Source organism: Eptatretus burgeri, chromosome 9, assembly GCF_056783735.1.
Source record: "Eptatretus burgeri isolate ZD-2024b chromosome 9, Ebu_testis_v1, whole genome shotgun sequence".
NCBI lineage: Eukaryota > Metazoa > Chordata > Myxini > Myxiniformes > Myxinidae > Eptatretus > Eptatretus burgeri.
This window is the reverse complement of record NC_140969.1, coordinates 14,562,214-14,580,641: the sequence shown is the minus strand read 5'-3', so window position 1 is coordinate 14,580,641 and position 18,428 is coordinate 14,562,214. Positions and strand designations below refer to the sequence as shown.

The 18,428-nt window shown below is 41.5% G+C and overlaps 4 non-coding genes across 4 annotated transcripts; all 4 read right to left on the bottom strand.

Moving 5' to 3' along the window:
* Positions 1 to 3,837: 3,837 nt before the first annotated feature.
* On the bottom strand, positions 3,838 to 3,909 carry TRNAW-CCA (transfer RNA tryptophan (anticodon CCA)). The gene has a single exon. It is a non-coding gene; the product is annotated as a tRNA-Trp (tRNA).
* A 5,835-nt stretch (positions 3,910 to 9,744) lies between these two features.
* TRNAW-CCA (transfer RNA tryptophan (anticodon CCA)) lies at positions 9,745 to 9,816 on the bottom strand. The gene has a single exon. It is a non-coding gene; the product is annotated as a tRNA-Trp (tRNA).
* Positions 9,817 to 15,489: 5,673 nt separating this feature from the next.
* On the bottom strand, positions 15,490 to 15,561 carry TRNAW-CCA (transfer RNA tryptophan (anticodon CCA)). The gene has a single exon. It is a non-coding gene; the product is annotated as a tRNA-Trp (tRNA).
* Positions 15,562 to 18,356: 2,795 nt separating this feature from the next.
* TRNAW-CCA (transfer RNA tryptophan (anticodon CCA)) lies at positions 18,357 to 18,428 on the bottom strand. Its single transcript has one exon. It is a non-coding gene; the product is annotated as a tRNA-Trp (tRNA).

Here is an 18,428-nt window from a genome sequence, read left to right as displayed (position 1 = left end):
CAAGCAAAGAACGAACGAGTTCCGAAATTTTCTCTTCTGGGATTTCCACCCAGGCCTCATGCAAAAGGTTTTGCTAATTTGCCAATGATGTTGGTTTCCTGGACATTTTCTGCACAGCTCGATCCAATTTAGCCCAGAGGTGTTCAATGAGATTCAAGTCAGTAGACTGACTGGGCCATGGAAGTCACTTGATCCCATTTCTGTCCTGCCTTTCTTTGGTCTTTTTTGCAGTGTGGCAAGGAGCTCCATCTTCCATCGACAGTGTTGTTTTTGACTATCTGGCCAGTGGAGAAGACAGGGAGAAGTCCTTCCTCAAGGATAGAAGTGTGTTTCGTGGAGTTGATATTGCCTGCCCACTCCACAAGCTCTGACCGACCAGGACTCCAGATTGCTCCACACGCCATCACTGAAAAACCACTGTGTTTGACAGTTGGCTGCAATCGTTTCAAAGAGAACTCTTGACTGGGAAGTCTCCAGATCCACACGTGTCCACTGTCAGAAAACTGAGCAAATTGGGACTCATCTGAAAAAAATGGCAGTTTTCCAAAACTCCAAGGGTCTGTTGGCCACATCATCAGCCCACTTCGTTCTTTGAATGTTGACTGGTCGAAGAAGACATTTTCTCTGAGCTGCTCTCCCATAGTAGTCCATTTGATGAAGTTACTGCACAACAGTTCTTGAGCTAACTTGGAACTCCTCTGCAACATCTGCTGTCTTGAAACGGGGAGTTTTCTCAATGGATCCCTTGACAGCTCCAAGATACCTTTCTGAGGGACCAGATCGACCAGAATGGGAAGCTGTGGATTCCTTGCCTTCGCTGGTGAATTGCACAATCACCTGATGATCTGACTCTGGCTGACTCCACCTTCCGATTGTCCAGCAATTCATCCTCTGAAAATCGTAAAGGTCTTGTGCTCTCTGTGTTTGAGGCATAGTTAATTTTCGCACATGACGCAGGATCTCGTTTCTGCAAATAAATCGTTGAATATCAGTCCAAATCACTCAGTAAAACTTGCTTTATACTGATTAAACCAGAGGGGGAGCACTCGGGAGAGTGCAAAACCTCTGCCGCCAATGCTGCTCGGTCACTCAAGTAAACCTTATATCTTCTTCATTAAATATGATGTCAACAGTGCTGACAGAGTTATCGTTCTTTTCTCCAAAAATTTTTTTTTGGGGGGGGGAGGGTTGGAAATCACTTAAAACATGTAGAAATGCAAAACAAAAATATTTGGGGGGGGATAAAAAATTTTTTTTGGGGGGGGGTTAGAAATCATTTAAAACATGTAGAAATGCAAAACAAAATTCTCTATTTTTTTGGGGAGGGGGAGTGGGTTGGAAATCACTTAGAACATGTTGAAATGCAAAAAAAAAAATTTCTTTCACAATTTTTTTGTGGGGGGGTTTGGAAATCACTAAAAATCTGTAGAAATGCAAAAAAAATTCTCTATTTTTTGGGGGGGTGGGAGTGGGTTGGAAATCACTTAGAACATGTAGAAATGCAAAAAAAAAAAATCCCTTTTTTTGGGAGGGGGTAATTTTTTTGGGGGGGGGGGGTTGGAAATCACTCAAAACATGTAGAAATGAAAAAATAAATTCTCAAACAATTTTTTTGGGGGGGGGTTGGAAATCACTGAAAACATGCAGAAATGCAAAAAAAAAAATTCTTGAACAATTTTTTTTTGGGGGGGGGGCGTAACAATTTTTTGGGGGTGGTTGGAAATCACCAAAAACATACAGAAATGCAAAAAAAAAATTTCTCTAACAATTTTTTTTGGGGGGGTGGGACCAAGTCCAAAATTTAATGGCATGATCCTTGGACCATACCTAACCCCCCCCCCCACCAAGTTTCGTCGAAATCCGTCGAGGAGTTTTTCCGTAATACTGTTCACAAACATACAAAAAATAAACCAGTGTCACCCGCAGGTTGACCCGTATCTTGCCAAAAGGTGACGACGTGTGACTTCTTAAAGGTCACACTCAGGTGAACAGAGTTGCTATCCACCAGGAGCAACTCCTTAAGGAATATCTGCTTACGAGAGATTCCGATGAGAATCGTTCTACAGAGTAACCATGAAAAATATACTTTTGCCTCATAATGTCACCAAATGACGTCATAATGTCTCAAGCTTGACATATCTAGAAAGCACTCATCGAGGTGTTCAATTTGAGGTCCTACACGATATGGTTCCTAAAACTTGAAAAGTTGACCTTGGGGTCAAATATGTTTGACCTCAGGTTCTAACCATGAAGGTCAAGGCCAATCGCCACCAAAAATTAATCAACTGAGCGCCAGACCATGAACTATATTCCCATGAAGTTTGAAGACGATCCGATCAAAATTACTCAAAAAATAAGGGTTTCGTCGACTCCCCTGATTTGCGACAAAGTGACCTTGACCTTTGACCTTGACCTTCAAAATTTTGTGCGCTGAAAGGGACCTCTTTCGGCCTCTGATATGCGAAGTTACAAAAATTTCCAATGATAACTGTGCTCTGCAGAATTTTTCATGCATGATTACAAACAAAAAAAAAGCAAAAAACATACAAGCTGACTCACATATCTTGCAAAAACTTCGTTTTGGCAAGATAACAAACAAGCAGTCATTGACTGGTACTTACAAAATCGTCAACTTGACCTCTGACCTTGTCTAATAAAAGCTATCTCTCGAGAAGGTCGCGATGCAAACCAGAAGTTTCTACGATGATTCTGCACCAAACCATCAAAAATCGAATGTTTTGGATGTTTGACCTCACTGTGACCTTGACCTTTGACCGATTTTGACCAAAATCTAATCAGCGCTAGCCACCACTCTCCTGAATCACGTGGTATAATTTGACATTGGCAGCTTCTTCCTTTCTCGAGCTATCATTTTTTTGTATGTTTGACCTCACTGTGACCTTCACCTTTGACCGATTTTGACCAAAATCTAACGAGCACGAGCCATAACCCTCCTGAATCACGTGGTATAATTTGACATTGGTAGCTTCTTCCTTTCTCGATTTATCTGTACCAAACCATCAAAAATCGAATATTAGACCTCACTTTGACCTTTGACCGATTTCGACCAAAATCGAACCAGCGCGAGCCATCACCCTCCTGAATCACGTGGTGTAATTTGACATTGGTAGCTTCTTGCGTTCTCGAGTTATCGTGCCTACAAACAAACAAACAAACAAACAGAAACGGAAGTCATCAATATACTAACGAAATCTTTCGATTTCGGAAGTAAGAAACAGAAAGGGGTGAAAACAGTAATCTCCGTCCATCTTCGAAGATGGCGGAGGTTAATGAATAGATTTAAGGTGTCTATTTACTTTTGTCATGTATCTGTGCAGGACTTTATTGTTTTTGACCCTATCCCTCAATCGTGAAGGATCATTTTAACAATGAAATAATTATCGTATCCAGATTCGGATTCGGATATTCATCAAAATCGAATAATTTCTTCCTTGCGACACACGAACCTGTCCACCAAGTTTCGTCCGAATTCGTCCAAAACTTTCTGAGATATTGTGCTGTATATCATTTGTACCCCAATCTCTCGATGGTGAAGAATTACTGAAAAAAATATCACATTCTGGTTCTGGATCTTCACCGAAATCGGACCAGTTAGTCCTTGTCATGTTCCGAACCTGTCCACAAAGTTTCATCCGAATCCGTCCCAAACTGTTTGAGATATCCTTCACACAAACAGACAAACTTACACATCGGGGTGAAAACACAACCTCCTTCACCTTCTGTGGTGGAAGTGATGATGAGATTTCAAAGATGACGATGTCTCTCTTTTCCCCCGAAGGAGCCAAAACCCAAACGACCCGTTGGTTTAAAAAGAAATGATCTCGACGTGATTTGAACACGCAACCTTCTGATCTGGAGTCAGACGCGCTACCATTGTGCCACGAGATCTCATCTACAAGTGAACCCAATAATAAATTCTCCATACTTCAGTCAAGTTTCTTGGGTTCATCAGACGAATGAGGACAGTGATGATACCTGCTGTTCGGACCCCCTTTGTGAGGTCCCAATTTTCGTGGTGTGGTGATGTTTTGTAATTTGCACGAGTTGGTGTGTTTTGATTGTTTGAGTGTGTTGGAGTTTGAATATTTTGGAGTGGGAGTGTTTTGGAGTCTTTGGGATGACTCAGCCGATGTTCAAACCGCTGATCTCTCAGACTCAGAGTGGACACTCCAACCGTTACAGCATCGAGTCTGGTTTAAAATAAAAATAAATAATTGATGCCAACTCATTCCACCATGACAGTGAGAGAACACGAAAGGTCGCTTGATGGAGAGGCAAGAGAGAAGGATTTCACACACAATGATACTGTGAAGATCATCACTGTAAATCTATGATCAATAGAAGAGGTTTGTGTGCGTGTGTGTGTGAGTGTGTGTGTGTGTGTGTGTGTGTGTGTGTGTGTGTGTGTGTGTGTGTGTGTGTGTGTGTGTGTGTGTGTGTGTGTGTGTGTGTGTGTGTGTGTGTGTGTGTGTGTGTGTGTGTGTGTGTGTGTGTGTGTGTGTGTGTGTGTGGGGGGGGGGGCGACTTTTTGTCTATTAATTTTGTACATCTATTCATTAATTACGCACTTTTGGAATGTCCCTTTTGACCCTTTGTACTGTTGAGACTTAATCCAACTTTGAAAACCTTTTAAGACCCCCAATACAATTAAGACCCTGAAATCCTGGAAAACCCAAAAATCTCAAAAGTCCCTGAGGACCCAACAGTCCAAAAAAATCCCTGAGGATACAAATGTCCCAAAAGTTTCCAGGACCCAAAACACCCAAAGACCTCGAAGATACTGTACATTCCTGTCGACCGTTCAAATATGTTTTGAATGCACAACAAATAATCCTTGAGAATTCTCATGTTTTAAACGCACGCCATGTTAAGGTGTAGGAAGCACCTCAATACGGACTTCTCTGCTCTCTCACGGCATTCTAATTACAAAAGAAACTGGAAGGGTACTCGGCAGAGTGCATGCCTCCGCCACGTAATGCCTGATCCATGAGAACATATTGGGCCCAATACATATTTGAAATATCTTGCGATAGAAAGACATGACAGAAGTGAATCGACATCATGATTTTTTCCAAATCTATTTCTTGAATATTTGAAGAACATTTGATCCATTTCAATACATACACTGGTGTTTAGTGGACTTGACATTTGCAGATTTCAACACTTTTACTCTTTCAAGCAAAGAACTAACGAGTTCCGAAATTTTCTCTTCTGGGATTTCCACCCAGGCCTCATGCAAAAGGTTTTGCAATTCTGCCAATGATGATGGTTTCTGGACATTTTCTGCAAAGCTCGATCCAATTTAGCCCAGAGGTGTTCAATGGGATTCATGTGAGGAGACTGACTGGGCCATGGAAGTCACTTGATCCCATTTCTGTCCTGCCATTCTTTGGTCTTTTTTGCAGTGTGGCAAGGAGCTCCATCTTCCATGAACAGTGTTGTTTTTGACTATCTGACCAATGGAGAAGGCAGGGAGAAGTCCTTCCTCAAGGATAGAAGTGTGTTTCGTGGAGTTGATATTGCCTGCCCACTCCACAAGCTCTGACCGACCAGTACTCCAGATTGCTCCACACGCCATCACTGAAAAACCACTGTGTTTGACAGTTGGCTGCAATCGTTTCAAAGAGAACTCTTGACTGGGAAGTCTCCAGATCCACACGTGTCCACTGTCAGAAAACTGAGCAAATTGGGACTCATCTGAAAAAAATGACAGTTTTCCAAAACTCCAAGGGTCTGTTGGCCACATCATCAGCCCACTTCGTTCTTTGAATGTTGACTGGTCGAAGAAGACATTTTCTCTGAGCTGCTCTCCCATCGTAGTCCATTTGATGAAGTAACTGCACGACAGTTCTTGAGCTAACTTGGAACTCCTCTGCAACATCTGCTGTCTTGAAACGGGGAGTTTTCTCAATGGATCTGTCGGGGAAAAATTTATATTAATGTATTTTAAATTGTAACAAATGGAGTTTCAGAAATGTAACTTTTATGCTGCAAGTTGAATTGGCTGTCATTTCTGGCCAAAAGACTTTTGCCCTAAATGATAAGAAATATGTTGTTCTGGAGCAGAGTGACCGAGCTGATAAATGAACTTTTGCTTAGAAAATGTACAAAGTGGCTTTTGTCTAAAGGACACGTCTACAGTCTGGGTGAATATCCCCCAACCTCTCTCTCATGGAAGTATAAATGTTTTGAAAGGCACATTGTTCTGAGTACGAGCACGTGAGGAAGTATAGTTTCTCAGTGGCTCGTACTCCTTGGAACTGACCAAGTACCAAGTTAGAATAAAACTCTCTGATGTAATGTAGAAGTGAATTGAATCGGGTTGGTCTAACTGTTAACTAAAATAAGAATAAATGAAATAGAACCAAATAATATTGCAATCAAATGGGGATTCTTAAGTTCATTGTACAAGGGTGAGAAGTGTATGGTGTATAATTAGGAAATAAATTGTTTCACAAGGAAGGACTTGTGTGGACATCAGTTTTATCAGTGTCAATAGGGTTTTTGTAGGGTTTTATAATCAAATCGGACAAACGTTAAACTCTGTCTGAAGTCAAATAGGATTCCACAATCGACCAGTTAGAATCCTTCAGGAGGACAACGATCACAACAAGGTGGGTTTAAAAAATCCACATCAGATCCCTTGACAGCTCCAAGATACCTTTCTGAGTGCCCAGATCGACCAGAATGGGAAGCTGTGGATTCCTTGCCTTCGCTGGTGAATTGCACAATCACCTGATGATCTGACTCTGGCTGACTCCACCTTCCGATTGTCCAGCAATTCATCCTCTGAAAATCGTAAAGGTCTTGTGCTCTCTGGGTTTTGAGGCATAGTTAATTTTCGTACATGACGCAGGATCTCGTTTCTGCAAATAAATCGTTGAATATCAGTCCAAATCACTCAGTAAAACTTGCTTTATGCTGATTAAACCAGAGGGGGAGCACTCGGCAGAGTGCAAAACCTCTGCTGCCAATACTGCTCGGTCACTCAAGTAAACTTTATATCTTCTTCATTAAACATGTCAATAGTGCTGACAGTTATCGTTCTTTTCTCCAAAATTTTTTTTTGTGGGGGGGGGGGTGGTTGGAAATCACTTAAAACATGTAGAAATGCAAAAAAAAATTCTCTATTTTTTTGGGAGGGGGGGAGTGGGTTGGAAATCACTTAAAACATGTAGAAATGCAAAAAAAAAAATTCTTTCACAATTTTTTTGTGGGGGGAGTTGGAAATCACTAAAAATCTGTATAAATGCAAAAAAATTCTCTATTTTTTTTTTGGGGGGGGAGGGTTGGAAATCATTTAAAACATGTGGAAATGCAAAAAAAAATCTCTATTTTTTTGGGGGGGTAACAATTTTTGGGGGGGGCGGTTGGAAATCACTCAAAACATGTAGAAATGAAAAAAAAAATTCTCAAACAATTTTTTTTTGCGGGGGGGTTGGAAATCTCTTAAAATATGAAGAAATGCAAAAATTTTTTTATTTTTCTCGAACAATTTTTTTTGGGGGCGGGTTGGAAATCACTGAAAACATGCAGAAATGCAAAAAAAAAATTCTTGATCAATGTTGGGGGGGGGGCGTAACAATTTTTTTGGGGGTGGTTGGAAATCACCAAAAACATACAGAAATGCAAAAAAAAAAAAAAATTTCTCCAACAATTTTTTTTTGGGGGGGGGGGGAACAAGTCCAAAATTTAATGGCATGATCCTTGGACCATACCTAACCCCCCCACCAAGTTTCGTCGAAATCCGTCGAGGAGTTTTTCCGTAATACTGTTCACAAACATACAAAAAATAAACCAGTGTCACCCGCAGGTTGACCCGTATCTTGCCAAAAGGTGACGACGTGTGACTTCTTAAAGGTCACACTGAGGTGAACAGAGCTGCTATCGACCAGGAGCGACTCCTTAAGGAGTATCTGCTTACGAGAGATTCCGATGAGAATCGTTCTACAGAGTAACCATGAAAAATATGCTTTTTCCTCATAATGTCACCAAATGACGTCATAATGTCTCAAGCTTGACATGTCTAGAAAGCACTCATCGAGGTGTTCAATTTGAGGTCCTACACGATATGGTTGCGAAAACTTGAAAAGTTGACCTTGGGGTCAAATATGTTTGACCTCAGGCGCTAACCATGAAGGTCAAGGCCAATCGCCACCAAAAATTAATCAGCTGAGCGCCAGACCATGAACTATATTCCCATGAAGTTTGAAGACGATCCGATCAAAATTACTCAAAAAATAAGGGTTTCGTCGATTCCCCTGATTTGCGACAAAGTGACCTTGACCTTTGACCTTGACCTTCAAAATTTTATGCGCTGAAAGGGACCTCTATAGGCCTCTGATATGCGAAGTTACAAAAATTTCCAATGATAACTGTGCTCTGCAGAATTTTTCATGCGTGATTACAAACAAACAAAAAAAAGCAAAAAACATACAAGCTGACTCACATATCTTGCAAAAACTTCGTTTTGGCAAGATAACAAACAAGCAGTCATCGACTGGTACTTACAAAATCGTCAACTTGACCTCTGACCTTGTCTAATAAAAGCTGTCTCTCGAGAAGGTCGCGACGCAAACCAGAAGTTTCTACGATGATTCTGCACCAAACCATCAAAAATCGAATGTTTTGGATGTTTGACCTGACTGTGACCTTGACCTTTGACCGATTTTGACCAAAATCTAATCAGCGCTAGCCACCACCCTCCTGAATCACATGGTGTAATTTGACATTGGTAGCTTCTTCCTTTCTCGAGCTATCATTTCTTGGATGTTTGACCTCACTGTGACCTTGACCTTTGACCGATTTTGACCAAAATCTAACGAGCACGAGACATAACGCTCCTGAATCAGGTGGTATAATTTGACATTGGTAGCTTCTTCCGTTCTCGAGTTATCTGTACCAAACCATCAAAAATCGAATATTAGACCTCACTTTGACCTTTGACCGATTTCGACCAAAATCGAACCAGCACGAGCCATCATCCTCCGGAATCACGTGGTGTAATGTGACATTGGTAGCTTCTTGCATTCTCGAGTTATCGTGCCTACAAACAAACAAACAAACAGAAACGGAAGTCATCAATATACTGACGAAATCTTTCGATTTCGGAAGTAACAAACAGAAAGGGGTGAAAACAGTAACCTCCGTCCATCTTCGAAGATGGCGGAGGTTAATGAATAGATTTAAGGTGTCTATTTACTTTTGTCATGTATCTGTGCAGGACTTTATTGTTTTTGACCCTATCCCTCAATCGTGAAGGATCATTTTAACAATGAAATAATTATCGTATCCAGATTCGGATTCGGATATTCATCAAAATCGAATAATTTCTTCCTTGCGACACACGAACCTGTCCACCAAGTTTCGTCCGAATTCGTCCACAACTTTCTGAGATATTGTGCTGTATATCATTTGTACCCCAATCTCTCGATGGTGAAGAATCACTGAAAAAAATATCACATTCTGGTTCTGGATCTTCACCGAAATCGGATCAGTTCGTCCTTGTCATGTTCCAAACCTGTCCACAAAGTTTCATCCGAATCCGTCCCAAACTTTTTGAGATATCCTTCACACAAACAGACAAACACACACAACGGGGTGAAAACACAACCTCCTTCACCTTCTGTGGTGGAAGTGATGATGAGATTTCAAAGTTGACGGTGTCTCTCTTTTCCCCCGAAGGAGCCAAAACCCAAACGACCCGTTGGTTTAAAAAGGAAATGATCTCGACGTGATTTGAACACGCAACCTTCTGATCTGGAGTCAGACGCGCTACCATTGTGCCACGAGATCTCATCTACAAGTGAACCCAATAATAAATTCTCCATACTTCAGTCAAGTTTCTTGGGTTCAACAGACGAATGAGGACAGTGATGATACCTGCTGTTCGGACCCCCCTTTGTGAGGTCCCAATTTTCGTGGTGTGGTGATGTTTTGTAATTTGCACGAGTTGGTGTGTTTTGATTGTTTGAGTGTGTTGGAGTTTGAATATTTTGGAGTGGGAGTGTTTTGGAGTCTTTGGGATGACTCAGCCGATGTTCAAACCGCTGATCTCCCAGACTCAGAGTGGACACTCCAACCGTTACAGCATCGAGTCTGGTTTAAAATAAAAATAAATAATTGATGCCAACTCATTCCACCATGACAGTGAGAGAACACGAAAGCTCGCTTGATGGAGAGGCAAGAGAGAAGGATTTCACACACAATGATACTGTGAAGGTCGTCACTGTAAATCTACGATCAATAGAAGAGGTGTGTGTGCGTGTGTGTGTGAGTGTGTGTGTGTGTGTGTGTGTGTGTGTGTGTGTGTGTGTGTGTGTGTGTGTGTGTGTGTGTGTGTGTGTGTGTGTGTGTGTGTGTGTGTGTGTGTGTGTGTGTGTGTGTGTGTGTGTGTGTGTGTGTGTGTGTGTGTGGGGGGGGGGCGACTTTTTGTCTATTAATTTTGTACATCGATTCATTCATTACGCACTTTTGGAATGTCCCTTTTGACCCTTTGTACTGTTGAGACCACATCCAACTTTGAAAACCTTTCAAGACCCCCAAGACCATTAAGACCCCTGAAGTCCTGGAAGTCCCAAAAATCTCAAAAGTCCCTGAGGACCCAACAGTCCAAAAAAATCCCTGAGGATACAAATGTCCCAAAAGTTTCCAGGACCCAAAACACCCAAAGACCTCGAAGATACTGTACTTTCCTGTCGACCGTTCAAATATGTTTTGAATTCACAACAAATAATCCGTGAGAATTCTCATGTTTTAAACGCATGCCATGTTAAGGTGTAGGAATCAACTCAATACGGACTTCTCTGCTCTCTCACGGCATTCTAATTACAAAAGAAACTGGAAGGGCCCTCGGCAGAGTGCATGCCTCCGCCACATAATGCCTGATCCATGAGAACATATTGGGCCCAATACATATTTGAAATATCTTGCGATAGAAACACATGACAGAAGTGAATCGACATCATGATTTTTTCCAAATCTATTTCTTGAACAATTGAAGAACATTTGATCCATTTCAATACATACACTGGTGTTTAGTGGACTTGACATTTGCAGTTTTCAACACTTTTACTCTTTCAAGCAAAGAACTAACGAGTTCCGAAATTTTCTCTTCTGGGATTTCCACCCAGGCCTCATGCAAAAGGTTTTGCAATTCTGCCAATGATGTTGGTTTCTGGACATTTTCTGCACAGCTCGATCCAATTTAGCCCAGAGGTGTTCAATGGGATTCACGTGAGGAGACTGACTGGGCCATGGAAGTCACTTGATCTCATTTCTGTCCTGCCATTCTTTGGTCTTTTTTGCAGTGTGGCAAGGAGCTCCATCTTCCATGAACAGTGTTGTTTTTGACTATCTGACCAGTGGAGAAGGCAGGGAGAAGTCCTTCCTCAAGGATAGAAGTGTGTTTCGTGGAGTTGATATTGCCTGCCCACTCCACAAGCTCTGACCGACCAGTACTCCAGATTGCTCCACACGCCATCACTGAAAAACCACTGTGTTTGACAGTTGGCTGCAATCGTTTCAAAGAGAACTCTTGACTGGGAAGTCTCCAGATCCACATGTGTCCACTGTCAGAAAACTGAGCAAATTGGGACTCATCTGAAAAAAATGACAGTTTTCCAAAACTCCAAGGGTCTGTTGGCCACATCATCAGCCCACTTCTTTCTTTGAATGTTGACTGGTCGAAGAAGACATTTTCTCTGAGCTGCTCTCCCATAGTAGTCCATTTGATGAAGTTACTGCACAACAGTTCTTGAGCTAACTTGGAACTCCTCTGCAACATCTGCTGTCTTGAAACGGGGAGTTTTCTCAATGGATCCCTTGACAGCTCCAAGATACCTTTCTGGGTGCCCAGATCGACCAGAATAGGAAGCTGTGGATTCCTTGCCTTCGCTGGTGAATTGCACAATCACCTGATTATCTAACTCTGGCTGACTCCACCTTCCGATTGTCCAGCAATTCATCCTCTGAAAATCGTAAAGGTCTTGTGCTCTCTGGGTTTGAGGCATAGTTAATTTTCGCACATGACCCAGGATCTCTTTTCTGCAAATAAATCGTTGAATATCAGTCCAAATCACTCAGTAAAACTTGCTTTATACTGATTAAACCAGAGGGGGAGCACTCGGGAGAGTGCAAAACCTCTGCCACCAATACTGCTCGGTCACTCAAGTAAACCTTATATCTTCTTTATTTAATATGATGTCAACAGTGCTGACAGAGTTATCGTTCTTTTCTCCAAAATTTCTTTTTTTGGGGGGGGAGGGGGGGAGTGTTGGAAATCACTTAAAACATGTAGAAATGCAAAAAAAAAAATTTCTTTTGGGGGGGATAATTTTTTTGGGGGGGGGGTTGGAAATCATTTAAAACATGTACAAATGCAAAAAAAAATTGTCTATTTTTTGGGAGGGGGGAGTGGGTTGGAAATCACTTAAAACATGTAGAAATCCCAAAAAAAAATTTCTTTCACAATTCTTTGGTGTGGGGGAGGGGTTGGAAATCACTTAAAATCTGTAGAAATGCAAAAAAAAAATTCTCTATTTTTTTGGGGGGGGGGTAATTTTTTGGGGGGTTGGAAATCATTTAAAACATGTGGAAATGCAAAAAGAAATTCTCTATTTTTTTGGGGGGGGTAACAATTTTTTTGGGGGTGGTTGGAAATCACTCAAAACATGTAGAAATGAAAAAAAAACATTCTCAAACATTTTTTTGGGGGGGTTGGAAATCACTTAAAATATGAAGAAATGCAAAAAAAAAATTATTTTTCTCTAACAATTTTTTTGGGGGTGGGGGGGGTTGGAAATCACTGAAAACATGCAGAAATGCAAAAAAAAAATTCTTGAACAATTTTTTTTGGCGGGGGGGCGTAACAATTTTTTTGGGGGTGGTTGGAAATCACCAAAAACATACAGAAATGCAAAAAAAAAAAAAAATTTTCTCAAACAATTTTTTTTGGGGGGGGGACCAAGTCCAAAATTTAATGGCATGATCCTTGGACCATACCTAACTCCCCCCCCACCAAGTTTCGTCGAAATCCGTCGAGGAGTTTTTCCGTAATACTGTTCACAAACATACAAAAAATAAACCAGTGTCACCCGCAGGTTGACCCGTATCTTGCCAAAAGGTGACGACGTGTGACTTCTTAAAGGTCACACTGAGGTGAACAGAGCTGCTATCCACCAGGAGCGACTCCTTGAGGAATATCTGCTTACGAGAGATTCCGATGAGAATCGTTCTACAGAGTAACCATGAAAAATATGCTTTTGCCTCATAATGTCACCAAATGACGTCATAATGTCTCAAGCTTGACATATCTAGAAAGCACTCATCGAGGTGTTCAATTTGAGGTCCTACACGATATGGTTCCTAAAACTTGAAAAGTTGACCTTGGGGTCAAATATGTTTGACCTCAGGCGCTAACCATGAAGGTCAAGGCCAATCGCCACCAAAAATTAATCAACTGAGCGCCAGACCATGAACTATATTCCCATGAAGTTTGAAGACGATCCGATCAAAATTACTCAAAAAATAAGGGTTTCGTCGATTCCCCTGATTTGCGACAAAGTGACCTTGACCTTTGACCTTGACCTTCAAAATTTTATGCGCTGAAAGGGACCTCTATAGGCCTCTGATATGCGAAGTTACAAAAATTTCCAATGATAACTGTGCTCTGCAGAATTTTTTATACGTGATTACAGACAAACAAACAAACAAAAAAAAAAAAACATAAGAAGGTCAAGGCCAATCGCAACCAAAAATTAATCAGCTGAGCGTCAGACCAGGAACAATATTCCCATGAAGTTTGAAGACGATCCGATCAAAATTACTCAAAAAATAAGGGTTTAATCGACTCCTCTGATTTGCGACAAAGTGACCTTGACCTTTGACCTTGACCTTCAAAATTTTGTGCGTTGAAAGGGACCTCTATAGGCCTCTGCTATGCGAAGTTACAAAAATTTCCAATGATAACTGTGCTCTGCAGAATTTTTCATACGTGATTACAAACAAAAAAAAAAGGAAAAAACATACAAGCTGACAGACATATCTTGCAAAAACTTCGTTTTGGCAAGATAACAAACAAGCAGTCATTGACTGGTACTTAGGAAATCGTCAACTTGACCTCTGACCTTGTCTAATAAAAGCTGTCTCTCGAGAAGGTCGCGACGCAAACCAAAAGTTTCTACGATGATTCTGCACCAAACCATCAAAAATCGAATGTTTTGGATGTTTGACCTGACTGTGACCTTGACCTTTGACCGATTTTGACCAAAATCTAATCAGTGCTAGCCACCACCCACCTGAATCACCTGGTGTAATTTGACATTGGTAGCTTCTTCCTTTCTCGAGTTATCATTTTTTGGATGTTTGACCTCACTGTGACTTTGACCTTTGACCGATTTTGACCAAAATCTAATCAACACGAGCCATCACGCTCCTGAATCATGTGGTGTAATTTGACATTGGTAGCTTCTTCCGTTCTCGAGTTATCTGTACCAAACCATCAAAAATCGAATATTTGACCTCACTTTGACCTTGACCTTTGACCGATTTTGACCAAAATCTAACGAGCACGAGCCATAACCCTCCTGAATCACGTGGTGTAATTTGACATTGGTATCTTCTTCCGTTCTCGAGTTATCTGTACCAAACCATCAAAAATCGAATATTAGACCTCACTTTGACCTTTGACCGATTTTGACCAAAATCGAACCAGCACGAGCCATCACCCTCCTGAATCACGTGGTGTAATTTGACATTGGTAGCTTCTTGCATTCTCGAGTTATCGTGCCTACAAACAAACAAACAAACAAACAGAAACGGAAGTCATCAATATACTGACGAAATCTTTCGATTTTGGAAGTAACAAACAGAAAGGGGTGAAAACAGTAACCTCCGTCCATCTTCGAAGAAGGCGGAGGTTAATGAATAGATTTAAGGTGTCTATTTACTTTTGTCATGTATCTGTGCAGGACTTTATTGTTTTTGACCCTATCCCTCAATCGTGAAGGATCATTTTAACAATGAAATAATTATCGTATCCAGATTCGGATTCGGATATTCATCAAAATCGAATAATTTCTTCCTTGCGACACACGAACCTGTCCACCAAGTTTCGTCCGAATTCGTCCACAACTTTCTGAGATATTGTGCTATATATCATTTGTACCCCAATCTCTCGATGGTGAAGAATTACTGAAAAAAATATCACATTCTGGTTCTGGATCTTCACCGAAATCGGACCAGTTAGTCCTTGTCATATTCCGAACCTGTCCACAAAGTTTCATCCGAATCCGTCCCAAACTTTTTGAGATATCCTTCACACAAACAGACAAACACACACAAAGGGGTGAAAACACAACCTCCTTCACCTTCTGTGGTGGAAGTGATGATGAGATTTCAAAGATGACGATGTCTCTCTTTTCCCCCGAAGGAGACAAAACCCAAACGACCCGTTGGTTTAAAAAGAAATGATCTCGACGTGATTTGAACACACAACCTTCTGATCTGGAGTCAGACGCGCTACCATTGTGCCACGAGATCTTATCTGCAAGTGAACCCAATAATAAATTCTCCATACTTCAGTCAAGTTTCTTGGGTTCATCAGACGAATGAGGACAGTGATGATACCTGCTGTTCGGACCCCCCTTTGTGAGGTCCCAATTTTCGTGGTGTGGTGATGTTTTGTAATTTGCACGAGTTGGTGTGTTTTCATTGTTTGAGTGTGTTGGAGTTTGAATATTTTGGAGTGGGAGTGTTTTGGAGTCTTTGGGATGACTCAGCCGATGTTCAAACCACTGATCTCCCAGACTCAGAGTGGACACTCCAACCGTTACAGCATCGAGTCTGGTTTAAAATAAAAATAAATAATTGATGCCAACTCATTCCACCATGACAGTGAGAGAACAGGAAAGGTCGCTTGATGGAGAGGCAAGAGAGAAGGATTTCACACACAATGATACTGTGAAGGTCGTCACTGTAAATCTACGATCAATAGAAGAGGTGTGTGTGTGTGTGTGTGTGTGTGTGTGTGTGTGTGTGTGTGTGTGTGTGTGTGTGTGTGTGTGTGTGTGTGTGTGTGTGTGTGTGTGTGTGTGGGGGGGGGGCGACTTTTTGTCTATTAATTTTGTACATCTATTCATTAATTATGCACTTTTGGAATGCCCTTTTTGACCCTTTGTACTGTTGAGACCACTTCCAACTTTGAAAACCTTTTAAGACCCCCAATACCATTAAGACCCTGAAATCCTGGAAAACCCAAAAAACTCAAAAGTCCCTGAGGACCCAACAGTCCAAAAAAATCCCTGAGGATACAAATGTCCCAAAAGTTTCCAGGACCCAAAACACCCAAAGACCTCGAAGATACTGTACATTCCTGTCGACCGTTCAAATATATTTTGAATGCACAACAAATAATCCTTGAGAATTCTCATGTTTTAAACGCACGCCATGTTAAGGTGTAGGAAGAACCTCAATACGGACTTCTCTGCTCTCTCACGGCATTCTAATTACAAAAGAAACTGGAAGGGCACTCGGCAGAGTGCATGCCTCCGCCACGTAATGCCTGATCCATGAGAACATATTGGGCCCAATACATATTGGAAATATCTTGCGATAGAAAGACATGACAGAAGTGAATCGACATCATGATTTTTTCCAAATCTATTTCTTGAACATTTGAAGAACATTTGATCCATTTCAATACATACACTGGTGTTTAGTGGACTTGACATTTGCAGATTTCAACACTTTTACTCTTTCAAGCAAAGAACTAACGAGTTCCGAAATTTTCTCTTCTGGGATTTCCACCCAGGCCTCATGCAAAAGGTTTTGCAATTCTGCCAATGATGTTGGTTTCTGGACATTTTCTGCACAGCTCGATCCAATTTAGCCCAGAGGTGTTCAATGGGATTCATGTCAGGAGACTGACTGGGCCATGGAAGTCACTTGATCCCATTTCTGTCCTGCCATTCTTTGGTCTTTTTTGCAGTGTGGCAAGGAGCTCCATCTTCCATGAACAGTGTTGTTTTTGACTATCTGACCAGTGGAGAAGGCAGGGAGAAGTCCTTCCTCAAGGATAGAAGTGTGTTTCGTGGAGTTGATATTGCCTGCCCACTCCACAAGCTCTGACCGACCAGTACTCCAGATTGCTCCACACGCCATCACTGAAAAACCACTGTGTTTGACAGTTGGCTGCAATCGGTTCAAAGAGAACTCTTGACAAGGAAGTCTCCAGATCTACACGTGTCCACTGTCAGAAAACTGAGCAAATTGGGACTCATCTGAAAAAAAATGACAGTTTTCCAAAACTCCAAGGGTCTGTTGGTCACATCATCAGCCCACTTCGTTCTTTGAACATTGACTGGTCAAAGAAGACATTTTCTCTGAGCTGCTCTGCCATAGTAGTCCATTTGATGAAGTTACTGCACGACAGTTCTTGAGCTAACTTGGAACTCCTCTGCAACATCTGCTGTCTTGAAACGGAGAGTTTTCTCAACGGATCCCTTGACAGCTCCAAGACACCTTTCTGAGGGCCCAGATCGACCAGAATGGGAAGCTGTGGATTCTTTGCATTCGCTGGTGAATTGCACAATCACCTGATTATCTGACGCTGGCTGACTCCACTTCCGATTGTCCAACAATTCATCCTCTGAAAATTGTAAAGGTCTTGTGCTCCATGGGTTTGAGGGAAAGTTAATTGTCACACATGACCCAGGATCTCGTTTCTGCAAACAAATCGCTGAAGATCAGTCCAAATCACTCAGTAAAACTTGCTTTATACAGATTAAATGAATAGATTTAAGGTGTCTATTTACTTTTGTCATGTATCTGTGCAGGACTTTATTGTTTTTGACCCTTTCCCTCAATCGTGAAGGATCATTTTAACAATTAGATAATTATCGTATCCAGATTCGGATTCGGATATTCATCAAATTCGAATAATTTCTTCCTTGCGACACACGAACCTGTCCACCAAGTTTCGTCCAAATTCGTCCACAACTTTCTGAGATATTGTGCTGTTTATCATTTTAGCCCGATCTCTCAATGGTGACGAATCACTGAAAAAAAAAATCACATTCTGGTTCCGGATCTTCACCGAAATCGAATCTCTTAGTCCTTGTCATGTTCCGAACCTGTCCACAAAGTTTCTTCCGAATCCGTCCCATACTTTTTGAAATATCCTTCACACAAACAGACAAACACACACAAAGGGGGTGAAAACACAACCTCCTTCAACTTCTGTGGTGGAAGGGATGATGAGGTTTCAAAGATGACGGTGTCTCTCTTTTCCAACCAAGGAGCCAAAACCGAAACTTCCCGTTGGTTTCAAAAGGAAAGGACCTCGACGTGATTTGAACACGCAACCTTCTGATCTGGAGTCAGACGCACTACCATTGTGCCACGAGATC